The 19,647-nt window shown below is 35.3% G+C and overlaps 1 protein-coding gene across 4 annotated transcripts in view; it reads left to right on the top strand.

The window, feature by feature from the left end:
* ARHGAP5 (Rho GTPase activating protein 5) overlaps positions 1-19,647 on the top strand; it is an 86,015-nt gene that overhangs the window by 46,740 nt on the left and 19,628 nt on the right. The window lies entirely within an intron of this gene.

Genomic DNA, 19,647 nt, shown 5'->3' with positions numbered 1-19,647 from the left:
GACATGGCACTGCTCATCAGACCATGCTGAGGCAGCGTCCCACATGCCACAACTAGAAGAACCCACAATGAAGAATACACAACTATGTACCGGGGGGGCTTTGGGGAGAAAAAGGAAAAAAAAAAATCTTAAAAAAAATTCCCATTTCTTGAATGTTTTCATGGTAGTTAAGTGATTTGGTTTGAGGAAAATGAATGAATTCCAAGTTTAAGATAAAATGAAATTCTACTCCAGTTCTTAGCACAGTTTCAGTCACCTGACAGGTAATTGATATATTTAAGTGCTTTGTTAGACATATACTAAAGTACCGTAAGACTACAGGAATAGTCATATAAAAGATTAAAGCTAGTTCTTTTGTTGTAGTGTATTGTTTGACTTTATTACTGACTAATGCTAATCAATTTTAGCAGAAATTCCCAGTTACTTGAGGGTTCAATATTGAATTCTCGATATGGACTTTAGCACAGCCATCTTCTTTTTAGGGTTCAACTTGTAGTAATTTAAATATATATCAAATACCTATGATTTAAAAGTTGTACTTCACTATTTGTAGATCCTTAGACATAGTGATATAAAAGAGCAGTACTTTTATTGTTATAATTAGCACCCTTTTTTAAAGGAGTAACCCTTTTTTTAAACAACCCTGAAGAAAATATTATGGTAGTTTTAAAAATCAACTTTATTGGTATAACTTACATACAGTAAAATTCACAAATTTTAATTGTACATTATTAGTTTTGATAACTCTACAGTCATGTAAGCATCACCACAATTAAGGTATAGAACATTTTCATCACCTCAAAAAGAACCCAGTGTTTCATCATTAAGTATAATATTAGCCATTGGTTTTTTGTAGATGCTCTTTATCAGGTAGAGAAGTACCCTTCTATTCCTAATTTGCTTCATTTTTACCCAAAATGGGTATTGATTTTGTCATCTGATTTTTCTGCATCTGTTGAGTTGATCATATGGTTCTTTTTTGTCTGTTTAGATGGTGAATTATATTAATTGATCTTCAAATATTAAACTAACGTTGCATCCCTGGGACAAACACCACTTGGTCATAACGTTTTGTCCTTTTTATATATTGCTGGATTCAGTTTGCTAAAATGTTAAGGATTTCTGCATCCCGAGGGATATTGGTCTGTAGTTTTCTTGTGTTTGTCTGGTTTGGTATTAGAGTAAGCTGGCATCATAGACAGAGTCTATTTTCTGCAAAAGTTTGTATAAAATTAGTAATATTTCTTTCTTAAATTTTGGTAAAATTCACTAGTGAAACTATTTGAACCTGGAATTTTGTAAGGAGGTTTTTAACTATGAATTAAATTCTTTTAATAGATAGAGGGCTATACAGATTTTCGAGTTCATGTTGAGTAAGCACTGGTTGTTTGCATCTTTTGAGGAGTTTGCCCATTTCACCCAAATTGGTATAAGGTTGTTTATAAAATTCCTTATTCTTTTAATGCCTGTAGCATCTGTAGTGGTGTGTTCTCTTTTAGTATTACTTATCTGTGTCTTTTTTTCCTCTTGTTAGAGGTTTATCAATTTTATTGATCTTTTCAAAGAACCAGCTTTTGGTTTTACTGATTTTCCTCTTTTGTTCATTTTTTTGTTCATTGAATTCTGCTTTTTATTTCCTTCTTTCTGCTTTCATTTGGTTTCTTCATTGTTTCTTAAAGTGGAAGCCTACATGAATGATTTCAACCAGTCTTTTCTACCATAATATTTAATGTTAAAAATTTTCCTCCGACCATTGTTTTAGCTTCATGCCACAGATTTTAATGTGTTGTTTCCATTTTCATTCAGTTCAGAATACTTTGTAATTTCCCTATTTATTTTTTAAAATTTAACTCATTGGTTATTAGAAGTGTTTTATTTGTAAATATTGTCCAGATATCTTTGTCATTCATTTTTAGTTTAATTCTATTGCCATTGGAAAAGAAATAGTTTGATTTTAGTGTAAGTTTATTGAGAATATTGTCTATTTTGAAGAATGTCTCATGAGTCCTTGAACACAATGTTTATTAAGCTATTGCTTGAAGGATTCTATGTTAGTTGGGTCCAGTTCTTTAAGAGTATAGGTCCAGTCTTGTATATCCTTACTGATTTTCTTGTTGACTTTTTAATTTCTTAAAAAGTACTATTGAAGTCTGCAGTCATGATTGTAGTTTGTCTCTTTCTCCTTTCAGTTCTTTTAGATTTTACTTCATATGATTTGAAATTCTTTTAGTTATGTATACAATAAGGATTATGTCTTTATGAACTGACCTATTATTATGAAGCATTCTCTTAATGCTTCATAATATTCCTTGTTCTGAAGTCTGCTTTGTGTGATATTGATATAGCCAATGGTATTTTCTTTTGAGTAATGTTTATGTGGTATATCTTTTCCATCCTTTTACTTTTAATCTATCTGTATCTTTATGTTTAATGTAGTTTCTTAGGGACAGTATATCACTGGGTCTGACAGTCCTCTTGTTTTCATTGGCTTTTAATGTAATTATCAATATAATTGGTTTTAAATCTACCATCTCGTTTTTATTTTCTATTTGTCCTATGTGATCACTATTCCTTTTCTCTTTTTTTCTTGACTTCATTTGGATTAATTGGATTTTTCTTTTTCTTTTTCTTTTTTTTGTGAGGAAGATGGGCTCTCACAAAATTGGAAATAGCCAGTCATCCTCTTTTTGCTTGAGGAACAGTGGCCCTGAGCTAACATCTGTGCCAATCTTCCTTCATTTTATATGTGGGATGCTACCACAGCTTGGCTTGATGAGCAGTTTATGGGTCCGCACCCAGGATCCGAACCCACAAACCCTGAGCTGCTGAAGCAGAACACACGAACTTAACTACTACACCACTGGGCTGGCCCCTGAATATTTTTTATTCTATTTTAACTTCAGTATCAGGTTATTAGTTATATCTATCCCTTAGGTTTTTTTAATGGTGCTCTCGAATTTGAAATACACATCTTTAATCACAGTTCATCTTCACATAATATTATACCACCATAATGTGTAGTTTCAGAACCTTGTAACAGTATATTTAACTCTCCTACTCCTTGTTCTGTTGTTGTACATTTTGGTTCTACAATACGTTTTAAACATCATGGTACATGTTTATAATTTTTGCTTTAAACAGGTAATTATCCTTATTTTTGAAAGGTAATTTTCTTAGGTTGTAAGTCTTTTATACAGCAGCTTTATTGAAATGTAATTCACATACTCTACAATTCATCCTTTTAAAGTGTACAGTCCAATGGTGTTTTAGTGTATTCACAGAGTAGTACAGCCATTGGCACCATTAGTCACCTCAAAAAAAAAACCCATACCCATTAAGCAACCACTCCCTATTCCCCACACCCACCCTCCCTTAACTTTTTTCCTCTATAGAGTTACCTGTTTTGGTCTTTCGTGACGTGCTTCTTTCATTTTACAGAATGTTTTTGAGGCTCATCCATATTGTAGTATCTGTAAATACTTCATTTTTATTCTTGATTAATTTTCCATTGATGGACATTTGGGTTGTTTCTACTTTTTGAATTTTGTTAATATTGCTGCTTTGAACGTTCCTGTACAAGTTTTTCTGTGGACACATTTTTCACTTCTCTTGACTTTATACCTAGGAGTGAAATTGCTAGATCATATGGTAACTCTAAGTTTAACTTTTTGAGTAACTGACAGACTCTCTTCCAAAGTGTCTGCACCAATTTACATTCCCACTAGCAATATTCAAGAATTCCAGTTTCTCCACTTTTGCTAATCAATATCCCCTCCCCCTCTTTTTTTAAAGATTGGCACCTGAGCTAACATCTGTTGCCCATCTTCTTCATTTTTTCTTTTCCCTCCTTCTTCTCCCCAAGCTCCCCAGTACATAGTTGTATATTCTAGTTGTGAGTGCCTCTGGTTGTGCTGTGTGGGATGCTGCCTCAGCATGGCTTGAATGAGCAGTGCCATGTCTGTGCCCAGGATCGGAACCAGCAAAACCCTGGGCCACCGAAGCAGAGCATGCAAACTTAACCGCTTGGCCATGGGGCTGGCCCCTTGGGCCCTTTTTTGCTCATGGTCATCCCAGTGGATGTGAAGTTGTGTCTCATATAGCTTTGATTTACATTTCTGTTATGACAGATATTGAGCATGTTTTCAAGTGTTTATTGGCTATTTGTTTATCTTCTTTGGAGAAATATCTATTCAGATCCTTTGCCCATTTTTAAATTGAGTTGTTTGTCTTACTGTTAAGTTTAAGAGCTCTTTATATATTCTGGATACAGGTTGCTTTCAAATATGATTTGCAGAGAATTTTTCCCGTTCTGTGAGTTTTCTTTCACAGTTCCTTGATGGTATTGTTTGAAGCACAAAAGTTGTAAATTTTGATCAAGTCCAATTTATTGTTTTTTAAATTTTGTCACTGTGTGCAAGGTATCATATCTAAGAAGGTTTTGCCTAATCCAAGATCCCAAAGATTTATTCCTATATATTCTTTGAAGAGTTATGTGGTGTTAGTTCTTAAATTTAGGTCTGCGATCCATTTTGAGTTATTTTTTGCGTATGGTGCAAGGAAGGATTCCAGCTTGATTCTTTTGCATGTAGATAGCACATTGTCTAAGCACCATTTATTGAACTGTCTTGACATTCTTTTTGAAAATCAGTTGACCGTACACAAAAAAAGACATAGACATCAATGAAACAGAATAGAGAGCCCAGAAATAAATCCACACCTATTTGGTCAGTTAGTCTATGACAAAGAAGGCAAGAATACACTGGGGAAAAGGCAGTCTTCAATAAATGGTCTGGAAAATTGGACAGAGGCACGCACAAGAATGAAATTGGACCATATTTGTTCTTAAATTATGTACAAAAATAAACTCAAAATGGATTAAGGGCTTAAATAGAAGACCTGAAACTGTAAAACTTTAGAAGAAAACATAGGTAGTAAACTCTTTGACATCAGTCTTAGCAATATTTTTTTGGATATGTCTCCTGAGGCAAGGGCAGCAAAAGCAAAAATAAACACATGGAACTACATCAAATGCAAAAGCTTTTGCACAGCAAAGGAAAACATCAACAAGACAAAAAGGCAACCTACTGAATGGGAGAATATATTTGCAAATGATAGATTTGATAAGGAGTTAATATCTAAAATACGTAACTCATACAGCCCCATATCAACAAAACAAATAATCTGGTTAAAAAATGGGCGGAGGGCCTGAATAAATATTTTTCCAAAGAAGACACACAGATGGCCAATGGGTACATGAAAAGGTGCTCAACATCACCTATCATCAGGGAAATGCAAATCCAAAACACAATGAGGATATCACCTCACACCTGTCAGAATGGGAATTATCAAAAAGACAACAAATAATAAACGTTGGTGACGATGTAGAGAAAAGGGATCCCTCATGCACTGTTGGTGGGAATGTAAATTGGTGTGACCACTATGGAAAACAGTATGGAGGTTCCTCAAAAAATTAAAAATAGAACTACCATACGATCCAGCAATACCACTTCCTGGTATTTATTCAAAGAAAACAAAAACAATAATTCAAAGAGATGTATGCAACTCTATGTTTATTGCAGCATTATTTACAGTAACCAAGATTTGGAAGCAGCCTGTTTCCATCAGTAGATAAATGAATAAAGAAGATGTAGTGTGTGTGTATGTGTATGTATATAGTATATATACATACACACACACACACAGACACACATGCATATACAATGGAATATTACTCAGCAATGAAGAAGAATGAAACTCTCCCATTTGTGACAACATAGATGGATCTAGAGGGTATTACGCTAAGTGAAATAAGCCATACAGAGAAAGAAGAATTCCGTATGATTTCACTTACATGTGCGATCTAAAAGAAAAGAACAAACAAAACAGAAACAGACTGGGATACAGGGAACAAATTGGTGGTTGCCAGAGGGGAGGTGGGTAGAGGGAAGGGCAAAATAGGTGAAGGGGATAAGAAGTACAAACTTCCAGTCATAAAATAAATAAGTCATAGGGATGTAATGTACAGCATAGGGAATATAGTCAACAGTATCGTAATAACTTTGTTTGATCACAGGTCGTTACTAGTTTTATCAGGGTGATCATTTTGTAATGTAAATAAATGTCAAATCACTATGTTGTATACCTGAAACTAATACAATATTTTATGTCAACTATACTTTAATTAAAAAATAAGGAAAAAATAAAATTAAGAAAAGATTTTAAAAAATCAATTGACTATAAATGTGAATATTTCTCAACTTTGACTTATATTCCATTAATCTATATGCTTGTCCATGTATGCCAGTACCACCCTGTTTTCATTCCTGTAGCTTTGTAGTAAGTTTTGAAGTCAAGAAGTATTGAGTCCTCCAACTTTGTTCTTCTGGGTATATAGTTAGTTCTGTGCTGATGGATTCCGCCGCCCCCCTTCCCCCCCCCCCCCAGCTTTTTAAAGACTGTTTGTTGTCGTCTGCATGGTATCTAACAAGCAATCTGCTATTATTCTTACATGTGTTCCTCTGTATGTGATGTGTTCTTTCTGCCTCAACTCTTAGCTGCTTTTAAGACTATTCTCTCTGGGTTTTAGCAATTTTATTAAAAATGTATTTTAGTGTCTTGCTTTAAAAAAAAAACAAAAATGAACTTAAGCTCGATGTTTCTGGTGCTTCTTGGGTCTCTTGGTTTATAATTTTCAAATTTGGAAAATTTGGGGCCATTATTTCTTGAAATGTTTTTTTCTGTTCTTCTGTTTCCCACACCTCTTCCTCTTGACTCCAATTACATGTGTGTTAAACATCTTGAAATTGTCCCACAGCTCACTGAGGCTAAACCTTTTTTTCTTTTTGTGTTTTGTTTTGATTAGAGTGTATATCTTTTGGTGTATCTTTTAGTTCACTGACTTTTTTCCCCCCGTTGGGTCAAATTTAGAAGTTCCATTTAAGTCTCTTTTTAATGTGTTTCATTCTTCTACCTGTGATGTTGATGTTTTTCTTTACATCTTTGAGTATACTTACAAAATTTATAAAGATGTTTTAATATCCTTATTGTACTAATTCTGTCATATTATTTTCGGGTCTGTTGAGTTTTCTCCTGATTGTGGGTTGTATTTTCCTGCTTCTTTGTCTGGTGGTTTTGATTTGATGCCAGAGATTTTGAATTTTGCATTATTGATTGGTGAATTTCTAGTATTCCTTTAAAGAGTGTTGAATTTGTTTTGTCATGTGTTAAGTGTTTTGTGAATCAGTTTGGTCCTTTCTAGTCTGGCTTATAAGTTTGTTTTGGTGGATCCAGAGCAGCTTTTATTCTAGTATTTATTTAGACCTACAATAAGATATGAGGACTTAACCCAATGCCCTGTATATTAAAAGGTCTTTTGAGGAGCTGACCTGGTGGCGTAGTGGTTAAGTTCACACACACTGCTTTGGTGGCTCAGAGTTCCCAGGTTCGGATCCTGGGTGCAAACCTACACACCACTCATCAAGCCATGCTGAGATGGCATCCCGCATACAAAATAGAGGAAGATGGGCATAGATCTTAGCTCAGCGGCAGTATTCTTCAAGCAAAAAGAGGAAGATTGCAGCAGATGTTAGCTCAGGGCCAATCTTCCTCACCAAGGGAAAAAAAATCTTTAAAAAAAAAGGTTCTTTTGAGACTAGAACTTGAATTATTCTCAGCCCTTGGCCTCAGGAAATTTCCTCTCCTACATGTGCAGTATTAAACCAAAGAATCTTGGGACTTTTCCACACATCTCTGAACCTCTTTTTCTGTGTATCTCTCTCTCTTTTTTTGGTACTCTTCCCCACAAATTCTAGCCTTCTCATCCTTTCTGAAACTCCTTCTCTGTCTTTTCAACTCTGGTAGACCATTGTGCTCTATTGGGATTCCACCTGTCCGCACTACTACTAAAAACTGTCTCCAGGCACTAAATTGAGGCATTCACAGTTTAACTTATTTGGATTTTTTTCCTCATGGATCACAGTTTTGAGCTGCCCATAGAACAGTATCTGAAAACTGTTGTTTCATATAATTTTTCCAGTTTTTAGTTGTTTACTCTAGGAGGGCAATTTCCATAGCAGTTAATCCTTCATGTGGAATCAGATGTCCTTATAGCAGTTTTTATGATAATACTGTATAATAAGTTGTGCTAAGTTCCAATTGGAAAATGACCCTTGAAATATTACAAAAAGAGGTAGTGTGGAAGAAAGAGATAGAAAAGAAAGGGAACAGTGGGCCTTTCTCAGGAACTAGTTACGGATGATAAACCTGATAGACATAGGTTTGAAAGAGGACTCAAAAATGCCTCTCAGATTGCTATATTAGGGTGACTGTAGGTGGTGTACCATTAATAAAATAGAAATTAAAATATGAAAAGCGGCTTTGACATTTTGATAATGGCTTCATATTATGTACATGTTAAATCTTAAGGTACCTGTAGGGTGCCCATATAAATGTCCAAGACTCAATTGAATGTATGACTGTGGATCTCTGGAAAAGAGGTTGTGGTCTTTAGATAAGATTTTGGTAATTGTCATTGTATAAATGTTAATGTTTAAGTTATGTGTTGATGAAATTCAAGGTGAATGTATAGAGTGAGAAGAAAAGTTCACAGTGCAAAAAAATGAAGCCCTAAAGGGAGAAGAAAATTTTTAGTAAGAAGGAAGCATGGTTGTACAGCATTGGATGTATAGAGGTCAGGTGACTTAGAATGATACTTTTTTTTTACATTTTTATTGAGGTGAAATCTGTAAGTAAAATTAACCATTTTAAAGTGTAGAGTTTAGTAGCGTGTAGTACATGTGCAGTATTGTGCAACCACCACCTTATCTAGTTCCAAAGGTTTTCATCATCCCAAAGAGAACTCTGTACCCTTTAAGCAGTTGCTTCCTTCTCTGTTCCCCCTTGCCCCAGCCTCTGGCAACTGCCAGCGTGCTCTCTGTCTCTACAGATTTATGTATTCTGGGTATTTCATCTAAATGGAACCATACAACGTGACCTTTTGTCTGGCTTCTATCACTTCACATGTTTTTAAGGTTCATCTGTGTTGTAACATGCATTGTATGAATATACCACATTTTATTCATTCATCAGTTGGTGGGCATTTGGTTTGTTTCTACCTTTTGGCTGTTGTAAACAGTGCTGCTATGAACATTCATATACAAATATTTGTTTGAGTACCTTTTATTCATTTCTTTTGGGTATATACCTAGGAGTGGAATGGTGCGTCATATGGTAATTCTGTGTTTAACTTTTTGAGGAACTGTCAGTCTGTTTTCTACAGTGGATGCACTGGTGCACCATTTTACATTTCCACCAGCAATGTACAAGAGTTCAAATTTGTCCACATCTTCACCAATACTTGTTATGTGCTGTGTGTGTGTGTGTGTGTGTTTTAATTCTAGTCATCCTATCCCTTTTGATAGGATTGCATTTTGATCTGTAGATCTCTTTGGTAATACTGGCATCTTAACAGTATTAAGTCTGCCAATCCAGATCTTCTTTATTTTCTCTCAACACCATTTTATAGTTTTCATTGTACAAATCTTGCACCTTCTAAGTTTATTCCTAGGTATTTTATTCTTTTGGATGCTTTCGTAAATGGAATTGTTTTCTAAATTTAATTTTCAGAATGTTTGTTCTTGGTATATAGAACTGATTTTTGTGTGATTATCTTTTATCCTGCAACTTTGCTGAATCTTTTTTATTAGCTCTATTTTTTTGTGTTCTTTGGAATTGTCTATATATGTAAGGTCATGTCCTCTGTGAATAGGGATGGCTTTACTACTTCTGTTGAAATTTGGGTGTTTTTTCTTTCTCTGTCTTGGCTAATTCCTCTGACTTGAACTTGTGCAATGTTGAGTAGCTGTGGTGAAAGCAGGTATCCTTAGCTTATTTTTTATTTTAGAGGAAAGCTTTCATTCCTTCACCATTATGATGTTAGCTGTGAGTTTTTCATAAATGCTCTTTATCATGTTGAGGAAGTTCCCTTCTGTATTAGTTTCCTGGGGCTGCCATAACAAAGTCTCACAAACTGGGTAGCTTAAAACAACAGAAATTTATTTCTTCACAGTCTGGAGGCTAGAACACTGAAATCAAGATGTCAGCTGGGTCACGCTCCCTCTGAGACTCTGGGTAGAATTCTTCCTTGCCTCGTGGTGTTCCTTGGCTTGCAGCTGTATCTCCAGTCTCTGTCTTTGGGGTTCTACCTGTGTGTGTCTGTCTTAAAAGGACACCAGTCATTGGGTTAAGGACTTACCCTACTCCAGTATGACCTCATCTTATCTTAACTAATTACATCTGCATTGACCCTATCGTATCTGGAGTATTGAGGGTTAGGACTTCAACATGTTTTTGGGAGACAGATTCAACCTGTAACACTTTCTATTCCTAGTTTGTTGAGTACTTTTTTTATCTTGAAAGCGTGTTGGATTTTGTTAAATGATTTTCTGTGTCAATTTAGATGAGCATGTGATTTTTTTCCTTTCATTCTATTAATGTGGTGTGTTAACAGTAATTGATTTTTTTTCTTATGTTGAAACACCCTTGCATTCATGGGATAAATCCCACTTGGTCATGGTATATAATCCTTTTAGTATGCTGTTGGATTCAGTTTGCTAGTATTTTGTTGAAGATTTTTGCATCTGTATTCATAACAGATATAGGTCTATAGCTTTCTTTTGGTGGTTGTGAGGCCTTAGTATCAGGGTAAGACTGACCTCATAGAATGAGTTAGAAAGTGTTTCCTGCTTTAGAATATAGGTATTTTAATGAAAGTTTTCTCTCGTTTTAAAAGTTTACTATGTTCAGAATCTATGGAGGCATTCCTATGTTAAAGACTTTCTAAATTTTTTTCTATATCAATAGTTTTCAATTTCCTGTTTTGTTGTCAGTGTACCTCCTGCTGCTGATAATCTTATTTTGCTTTTCTAATTTGTAACTTCTAGTCTGTGAGTCAGGAAAACATGGCAGAGTTAGCTGAAGTTGTGCTTTTGGTTAGCTTAAATAGAATGTGTGGAAAAACAGGAGATATTCTTCCTATAAATGTATTTTAGTGCAAGGGCTTTATGACATCTTTTTGGGTATATTTATATTCCTTTTTGTTTCCATTATTTCAGTTATGATAGATTAGGTGATCAGATGACCAAGTTCCAGATAGGTAAGGAACTTTTTCACCTCTCTGCCAAAATTTATATTTGCATGTAGTTAATCTGGAATGCCTCCGCTGTTACAAATGAATTGTAAAGAAATAGAGACTATCTCTAAAAGAGCTTAGAGATTATATTTCTGGTAAGACTGAGTTAGAAGGAGAGATGCCAATGAGGTTCTTTAAATATTGGTCTGAAAATTGTGTGTTATTCCAAGACACCAATGATGGATGAAGCAGTTGAAGTGAAGTGGATGAGTGAATCTTTGTTTTATTGCTAAGGTAAATATAACTTTCTTAAGTAAATCCTTTTCATTTAAACTTCAGCATTTCCGCTTACTGTTTTGAAGAACTTTTTTTTATCACTAATACTTTTTCGCTATACGTCATTACCTTATGTCTTCTGTCCGTCCTTGTCATGCCCATATTTCTCAGTCCATTTTTATGGTTCACTCCTTTGCCTACCTCCTCAGCCCCCACCATGTTATCCACTTAACAAAACCTCAACTTTGGTTAAACTCGCTTTACTCTGCCTGCTCTGTGGTTGGACCAGAAAGTGGATCTTGGCTGTAGAAAAACATAAACCATGCATTTTATTTTAAATATATGACCACAAATCTGTAGTAATCATCCCATAATTCCCTAGCCAGTTTATTCCTTTGCTCTCATAAAGGATTATTTCTTTTTTAAATACCATTTTTTCTTTATTTCTTTCCTCACATTTTTGAAAATTTTTGAAACTTTAGAAATGTTGCAAGAATATGATTAAGCATCTATATACCTTTCACCTAGATTCACCAGTTATTTACTTTTTGCCACATTTCTTCTTCAACTTTTTTCTTTTTTAAGATTTTATTTTTCCTTTCTCCCCAAAGCCCCCTGGTACATAGTTGTGTATTTTTAGTTGTGAGTCCTTCTAGTTGTGGCATGTGGGACACCGCCTCAGCATGGCTTGATGAGCGGTGCCATGTCCATGCTCAGGATCCAAACTGGCGAAACCCTGGGCCACTGAAGTGGAGTGCGTGAACTTGACCACTCGGCCATGGGGTAGGCCCCCAACCTTTTTTTTTAGCCACACTCTTGGAGAGTAAGTTACAGACAACATGACACTTCACTCCTAAATCTTTTAGCATATATCTCTCGAGAACCAAGGACATTTTCCCCACACAACCACTATATAAATAACCACCTTCAGGAAATTTAATGTTGATAAAATCCTATTATGTAATATTCTGTCTATATTCAGATTCCCTCCATTGTCCCAGTAATGTCCTCTTATAGCTTGCTGTTACAGAAAAGGTCAGAATTTCTGAAGCATGTGCCCTTTAATAAAAAATATACTACTAATTTTATGTTAGACAACTCTCCTAAGAACTTTCCCATAAGATAACAGTAAATGGTAAACCATAAGATAATGGTAAACAAACTTAGAAAAGTGAAGTGACTTCCTAAAGGTCACACACTGAGCTAGCTATGGTCATTAGCTTGTCCTTTTCAATATGTAAACGATAAGTCTATGTCAGTGGAAAGCTACCTAGCAGGGTTTTTGGGTGGGCATGGGAGGTGGGCAGAAAGCAATCTCTTGGATAAACAAAGCTCAAAAATAAGTAATAGCAGTTATTTATTATATTTCTCTCAAAGCAAAGGTGATGTTAAAAAAAAAATAAATGAGGAACCATAATTTTATGTCTTCCTTCCCAGTCTGTGTACCTTTGATTTCATTTTCTTGCCTTACTGCTTTAGCCAGGACTTCCAATATCAGGTTGAAAGGTGTTGGTAAGGACATCCTTGCCTTGTACCTGATCTTAGTGGAAAGGCTTTGAGTTTCTCACTATTAAGTATGGTCTTAACTACAGATTTTTTGTAGATAAGCTTTATCAAATTAAGGAAGTTCCACTCTATTCCTAGTTTATTGAGAGTTTTTATCATGAATAAGTGTTGGATTTTGTCAAATGCTTTTTCTGCATCTATTGATATGATTGTGATTTTTCTTTTTTGTTCTAATGATTTGATGGATTATATTAATTGATTTCTGAATGTTGAACCAGCCTTGCATACTTGGGATAAATCCCTTGGATAATTCTTTTTATACTTTTGATTCTGTTTGCTAATATTTTGATGAAGATTTTTGCATCTTTGTTCATGAGTGAGGTATTGAACTGTAGTTTTCTTTTTTGTGCAATGGTTTTGTCTGGATTTATAAGCTTCTTTTTAGCATGTGAAAATTCTTACTTCACTCAGCTTGAGATTCATGAACATATTTACTTCAGCTGTTGTTTTAAGATTTAAACTAGCTGGGCTGTTGAACTGTATGCTATGCCATATCAGGGATAATATAGTTTATGTCTTATTACACATGAATGTTCAAATATGCAGAACATAGGCATTTTATTAAGGAATATTAAATCCTTTTTCAAATCAAAACACATATGTCTCCACATGTTCGTATCTCTTTTGCATGTAAGTACACCTTTATTAATTTCAGAACGTTATAGCCCCCTCATTTGGTGTTGATCTCATTTATGCATTGTTTTACATTTGATTTTTGGGCTTGGGGCATCACATCTGTGAGAATGACTCCCAGATCGTTTTCTCACATCCCAGTGTTTTCCTGTATTCTGGACTGCCTGCTGAACATTTCTCTCTTTTTCTAATTATGCCACTTTCTTCTAGCTACATGGGCAAAGGTGTTTCATTAATCTGACTCCTTTTTTACCTGTTGTGCCCACATACCATTAATGCTAACCCTTGTCCTTAATATTTTTTCTTGCATCTGTTTTCCAGTGTCACAACCGTGTTAAGATCTATTTCATCACATTTATACTGTTGTTGCTTCTGATGCAGTTGTCTCCCTACCCCCAGATCTCTCTCCTGCTTAAAAATATTAAGTGCTTAGGGAAAAAATAGATCTAAATTTCATAGCCTCAGAATTAAGACTTTTTTAATCTAAATTATTTTGGTTACAAGAAACAAATGCAAAAAGTACACTTAATTGGAATAAAAGGTATCTTATGGAAGCCAAGAGCATCTAATCCGAATGGACTAGAACCCAGGTAGTATTGTCATCTCTGTTCTTCTGTGTTCTTTTCTCTCTCTAGACTCATCTTGTCTGTTCACAGATCCTAGATTTTTATGTCACAGTTTTAACCACATGCTGAGCCTAATCAGTTGTCTTTGAATCCCAGGGGAGTGTGTTGTAAACTACATATAGTTGGACCTTTTTTTTTGAGTCCATTCTACCAATCTATCTTTTAATAGGAGAGTTTAATCCATTTACTTTTAAAGTAATTACTGATGGGCCAGCCTTGTGGCGCAGTGGTTAAGTTCACACGTTCTGCTTTTCAGTGGCCCGCAGTTTGCTGGTTTGGATCCCAGGTGTGGACATGGCACCGCTTGGCAAAAAGCCATGCTGTGGTAGGCGTCCCATGTATAAAGTAGAGGAAGATGGGCATGGATGTTAGCTCAGGGCCAGTCTTCCTCAGCAAAAAGAGGAGGATTGCCAGTAGTTAGCTCAGGGCTAATCTTCCTCAAAAAAAAAAAAAGTAATTACTGAGAAGGAGGACTTCTACTCTTTTGCTATTTGTTTATGTCTTAAACCTTTTGTTTCTCAGTTCCTCCATTACTGATTTCTTTTGTGATTTTTTTTCTTTCTAGTGTCCCCTTTTGATTTCTTTCTTGTTTCTTTTTCTGTGTATTTTTAAATTATTTTCTTAGTGCTTAGCCCGGGGATTACGATTGACATTTTAATTTTGTAGCGATCAGATTCTAATTAAAATGAACTTTGTTTCAATAGCATATAAAAACTCTGCTCCTTTACAGCTTCATCTTGTACCCCTTTATGTTGTTGTTGTCACAGATTACATCTTTGTACGTGTACCCATTAACATAGATTTATAAATTACTGTTTTATGCATTTATTTTAATTCATATAGGAACAAAAAGATGTTACAAATAAAAAATACACTACTACTACTGACTTATATACTTATCTTTGTTAAGTGCTTTTACCTTTGTTATTTATTTTTTGTATAGCTTCACATTACTGTCTGAGGGAGTTTTATTTTGGCCTGAAGGACTCCTTTTAGCGTTTCCTGTAGGGCGTGTCTACTAGTGATGAACTCCCTCAACTTTTGTTCATCTAAGATTGCTTAATTTTTCCTTCATTTTTGAATGATAGTTTTGCCAAATGTAGAATTCTTGGTTGATAGTTTCTTTCAGGACTTTATACCATCTCACTGTCTTCTAGCCTCCATAGTTTCTGAAGAGAAATTGGCTGTTAACTTTAGTGTGGATTCCTAGGATGTGATGAATCACTTCTCTTGTTTTTTCAGCATAGCTCTCTTTGAGTTCATTCTGCTTGCAGGTGGTTGAACTTATTGGATGCATAGATTTGTGGGGTTCTTTTCCATATTTAGGAAGTTTTCAGCCATTATTTCTTCAAATAATCTCCTTTCTTTTCTTTCCATCTGGGAAAGCCTTTGTGCATATGTTGGTACACTTGATGGTGTCCCAGAAGTTTCTTAGGTTCTGTTCATTTTTCTTAATTCTTTTCTCTTTTGCTCCTAGACTGGATAATCTCAATTAACCGATCTATAAGTTCATTGATTGTTTCTTCTGACTGCTAAAATCTGCTGTTAACTTCTCTAGTGAATTTTTCATTTTAGTTGTTATACTTTTCAGCTCCAGAATTTCTCTTTAGTTCTTTTTGTATTTTCTGTGTATTTATTTGTAGTCTCTATTTGTTAAGTCATTGTTCTCCTGGTTTCCTTTAGTTCCTTGTGCATTTTTGAAACAGCTGATTTACAGTCTTTGTCCAGTAACTGCAATGATTGGATTTCCTCATGGACAGTTTTTGTTAATCTTTTTTCCTTGAATGTACCGTACTGTTTTGTTTCTTCCCACATACCTCCTCATTTTTTGTTGAAATAAGAGATCTTGTATATTATAATGTGGTATCTCCAGAAATCAGATTCTCCCCCCTCACCAGGATTTGCTGTTGCTATTTATTGGCAATGTTTGCTTGTTTGGTGACTTTTCTAAACATTTTTGTAAAGTTTATATTCAATGTCATCTGGCCACTGAAGTCTGTATTCCATTAGCTTAGTGGTTAGCTAGTGTTTTGACAGTTCCCTTAAATGCCTGGAGCCACTGGAAAAAAAATTCTTTCCAGGTCTTTGCAGATTAGCTCTGTGTTGGAGCATTCTTTCAACACTTACCCAAGCCATTTATAACTCTGCCCAAGCCTTCACTTCCAGCTTGGGCAGAGCTTGTGGCCAGCCAGAGGCGAAAGTTTAGGATCTCATCAGGTGTTTTCTGAGTATACATCCAGCCTGGGTATACATTGGGCTTCTCAATTCCCCAGTATATGCAGGAGCTTTTGAAAGCCCTATTCCCCCACTATCTCTTTTCCCAGTATCTTCCTCCTAGACTTCTCAGTTTATTTATTCCTGGTCCTGACTTGCTGTTCTCCCCAGATTGCTACAGCCAATACCTGTGCCTTTAAATGCTGGTGAAGCCACCCCAGCCCTGGGAACACTTCAAGTTGAGTGAAACATAGGCAGACACTCGTGTTGTTCCTTCCGGGAGCTGCTAGACAGGTCAAAATCCATAGCCACAATTCTTTGAGAATAAGACCCATATTGCTCCCTCTGACACTTGAAACCTACACCAGGAGTGCATGGTTGTTGCTAATCTGGCATGTGGGACAGTGGTAAGTGGGCAATTTAAAGCTTATTTCTTCACCAAGCCTTCTTCTGGTGGTTGTGATTTTTTTGACTAGATTCCAGAGTTCTGCAAAAAGTTGATTCTGACACTTGGGCAGCTCATTAGTTGCTTTTGTGGGAGAACCAAGCCCTGAAATTCTCACTTTTGCTGATGCCATTCCCTATGGATGTGTTTATCTAATTTATGGATTATCTGTACACCTTACTTCTCCTTCATCCCTTGTAATCTATTTTATTACATAATTACTTTGACCTGAAGGTATACAGAAACAGGCAGCAAAACCCTCATTTTTATCTGTTAACAACTCAAATAGAGCTTAGACCATTTTAGAACTTCAGATAACAAGAATCTGTGTGGTACAAGGATTAGTTACCTTTCTAATAAAAGAAGAAAAGATGATGATACTTGGTTAAAAAGCATCATTTTAAATTTCTAAGTTTTTAATTTAGTTTTGGAATATTGGGATAGATTTAAAATACCTTTATTGCTTGGAGGCCCAGGATAGATACTTTGAGTGATGTAAGTCCAAGTAAAACTTGGATAATTCACACCTAGATAATTGAATTGGTGGGGTTTTTTGTGTGTTTATTTTTTCACTTCAATTATTAGTTGAATGGAATGCAAGATTTTTAGCAGAGATGATTACGTATCTTATAATTTTCATTTAGCAAATAATATTAAATGCTGATCACCATGTCAGGGTTTCTCAACCTCAGCATTATTAACATTTTTGGCCATTTAGTTCTTTATTAGAGGGAAAATCCAGGATCTAATCTAGGTACGTTGCATTTAATGATCTTGTCTTTTTCAACACCTTTAATTTGGAAGAGTTCCTCAGCCTTTTGTGTCTTTCTCTACTTGGAGCTATCATCAGAGTTTCAGCCACTAGATTTAGCCCCCATTGATGATTTTTTTCTCTCTCTATCATTTCGCCAATGTTTATTGGTTGATACTTTACTGAACAAATGAACTTTTCTTCTCCCTCATTTTGAGTTTGTCTCAAACTCATATTTCCTCATTATTAGATTGGAATTTTGCATTTTTGTTAGAAATACCATCAATCTGTTGAGACAGGATGTCATTTTGTCCCAATGTAGGTGACATTAACTTCGATCATTTGGTGCTGTCTGCTAGCCTTCATCACTAAGGTGAAAACTTTGGATTTAGTAACTTATTTATTAATTTATACTGGCATAGACACATATATTACTAGTATTTTGTTCAATACGTTAATCTCCATTAATATCCTTACATATTTTGACATTCAGGTTGTCCTAGCTTAGGTTCCTTCATGGCTTCTGCATCCTTTTAAGATACACCCCCGTAATTCTTGATACACTGCCTTACTTTCTGGCACGAGATGTACTGGGCTTGGCCAACACTTTTCCTGCTCTAGCCTTGGAATCAGCCTTCTCTCCAAAGAGTTCTGGTTTGTTTTGATACAGAATAGCGTTTAGAAACCAATTTGGGGCTGCTTCTGGACGCTTTCAGCAGACAAAGCTGGGAAATAAATGTATGTATGTGCATTTGTATATACATGTGTGTATATTTTTACTTATTCTACAGTTATCTTTATTAAAAACCATGTGTTTATGCTGATAATTCCAATTTCACTGCAACACCACAAAGTACATTTTAGTTTTAGTCCCCCTTTTGTTATTAGTAATGCCCTTCTCCAAGAACGAGAATCTTGCTCCCTTTATCCTCAACATATTTACTCATTTGCTCAAGTCTAGAATACACAAAAAGTATACATCACTCTAGATTGCAAACCTACTAACTAGAGTTCATTATTTGCTTGCAGTTCTTTTTATTTTTAAGGTCCAATTACATAAGAGTCAAGTGCACCAAACTGAAGGGTACAATTAGATGACTTATGACAAATGCATACCCGTTTAATCCACGTACCTGTCAGGATACATAACATTTTCATCACCCTTTATGTCTCTTCCCATTTATTCTTCCAACTACCAGAGAGAACCTCTTTTCTGATTTTCCCCCCACTATAGATAAATATTGCCTATTTTAGAACTTCATATAAATGGAATCATACTAAATAAGTTCTTTTGTATTTGGTTTCTTTCATTAATCAGAGATTGATTTATGTTGACTGTGTCAGTAAAACTTGATAACTTTCAAAATTCTAAGTTTGGTCCGTGAAACTTTTGCCAGTGGATTTTTGCTCCTTTTGTGTTCATGGATTTCAGAATATTCACTTTTTCCCCCCAGTATGAGATACACTTTGTTCCCCTTCCATATACTTATATATTCTTTGTAAAGGATAAAATAAGTCTAACCAGGTGAAAAATTAGAAGGAATTAATACATTGTCCTGTGCAAAGGCCTTGGCATTGGTCCAGGAATAAGGTTGACAGAATCTCCTTTTCAATTGATTCTTTTTTTGTTTTTCCCTTCTCTGATCAGGAGAGTACAATGCCTTATGAAATTGAGTCTCTTTCAGAAATGCTTTGAGAAATTTCCGATTGAACCATAGAGATAGGTATAGACTTTTGGCCAGTGACATAAATGTTAGATCTTTTGTTATTGTCCTACAAGTCTTTGAGGCTTTTCATTAATTTTTGTTTTCCAAACTAAGAAGAACCCTTGTCCTTTATTTCTTTTTTAGGTGTACATCATTATGTTTCTATTTGTGTGTAGATTACATCATGTTTACCACCCGAAGACTAATTACAATCCATTACCACACACGTGTACCTAATCACCCCTTTCACCCTCCTCCCTTCCTTCTTCCCCTCTGGTGACCACCAATCCAATCTCTGTATC

The sequence above is a fragment of the Equus quagga genome, chromosome 2 (genome assembly GCF_021613505.1).
Source record: "Equus quagga isolate Etosha38 chromosome 2, UCLA_HA_Equagga_1.0, whole genome shotgun sequence".
Classification (NCBI taxonomy): Eukaryota; Metazoa; Chordata; class Mammalia; order Perissodactyla; family Equidae; genus Equus; species Equus quagga.
Note: the sequence above shows the minus strand (reverse complement) of the source record. Positions and strands in the feature narration are given on the sequence as shown.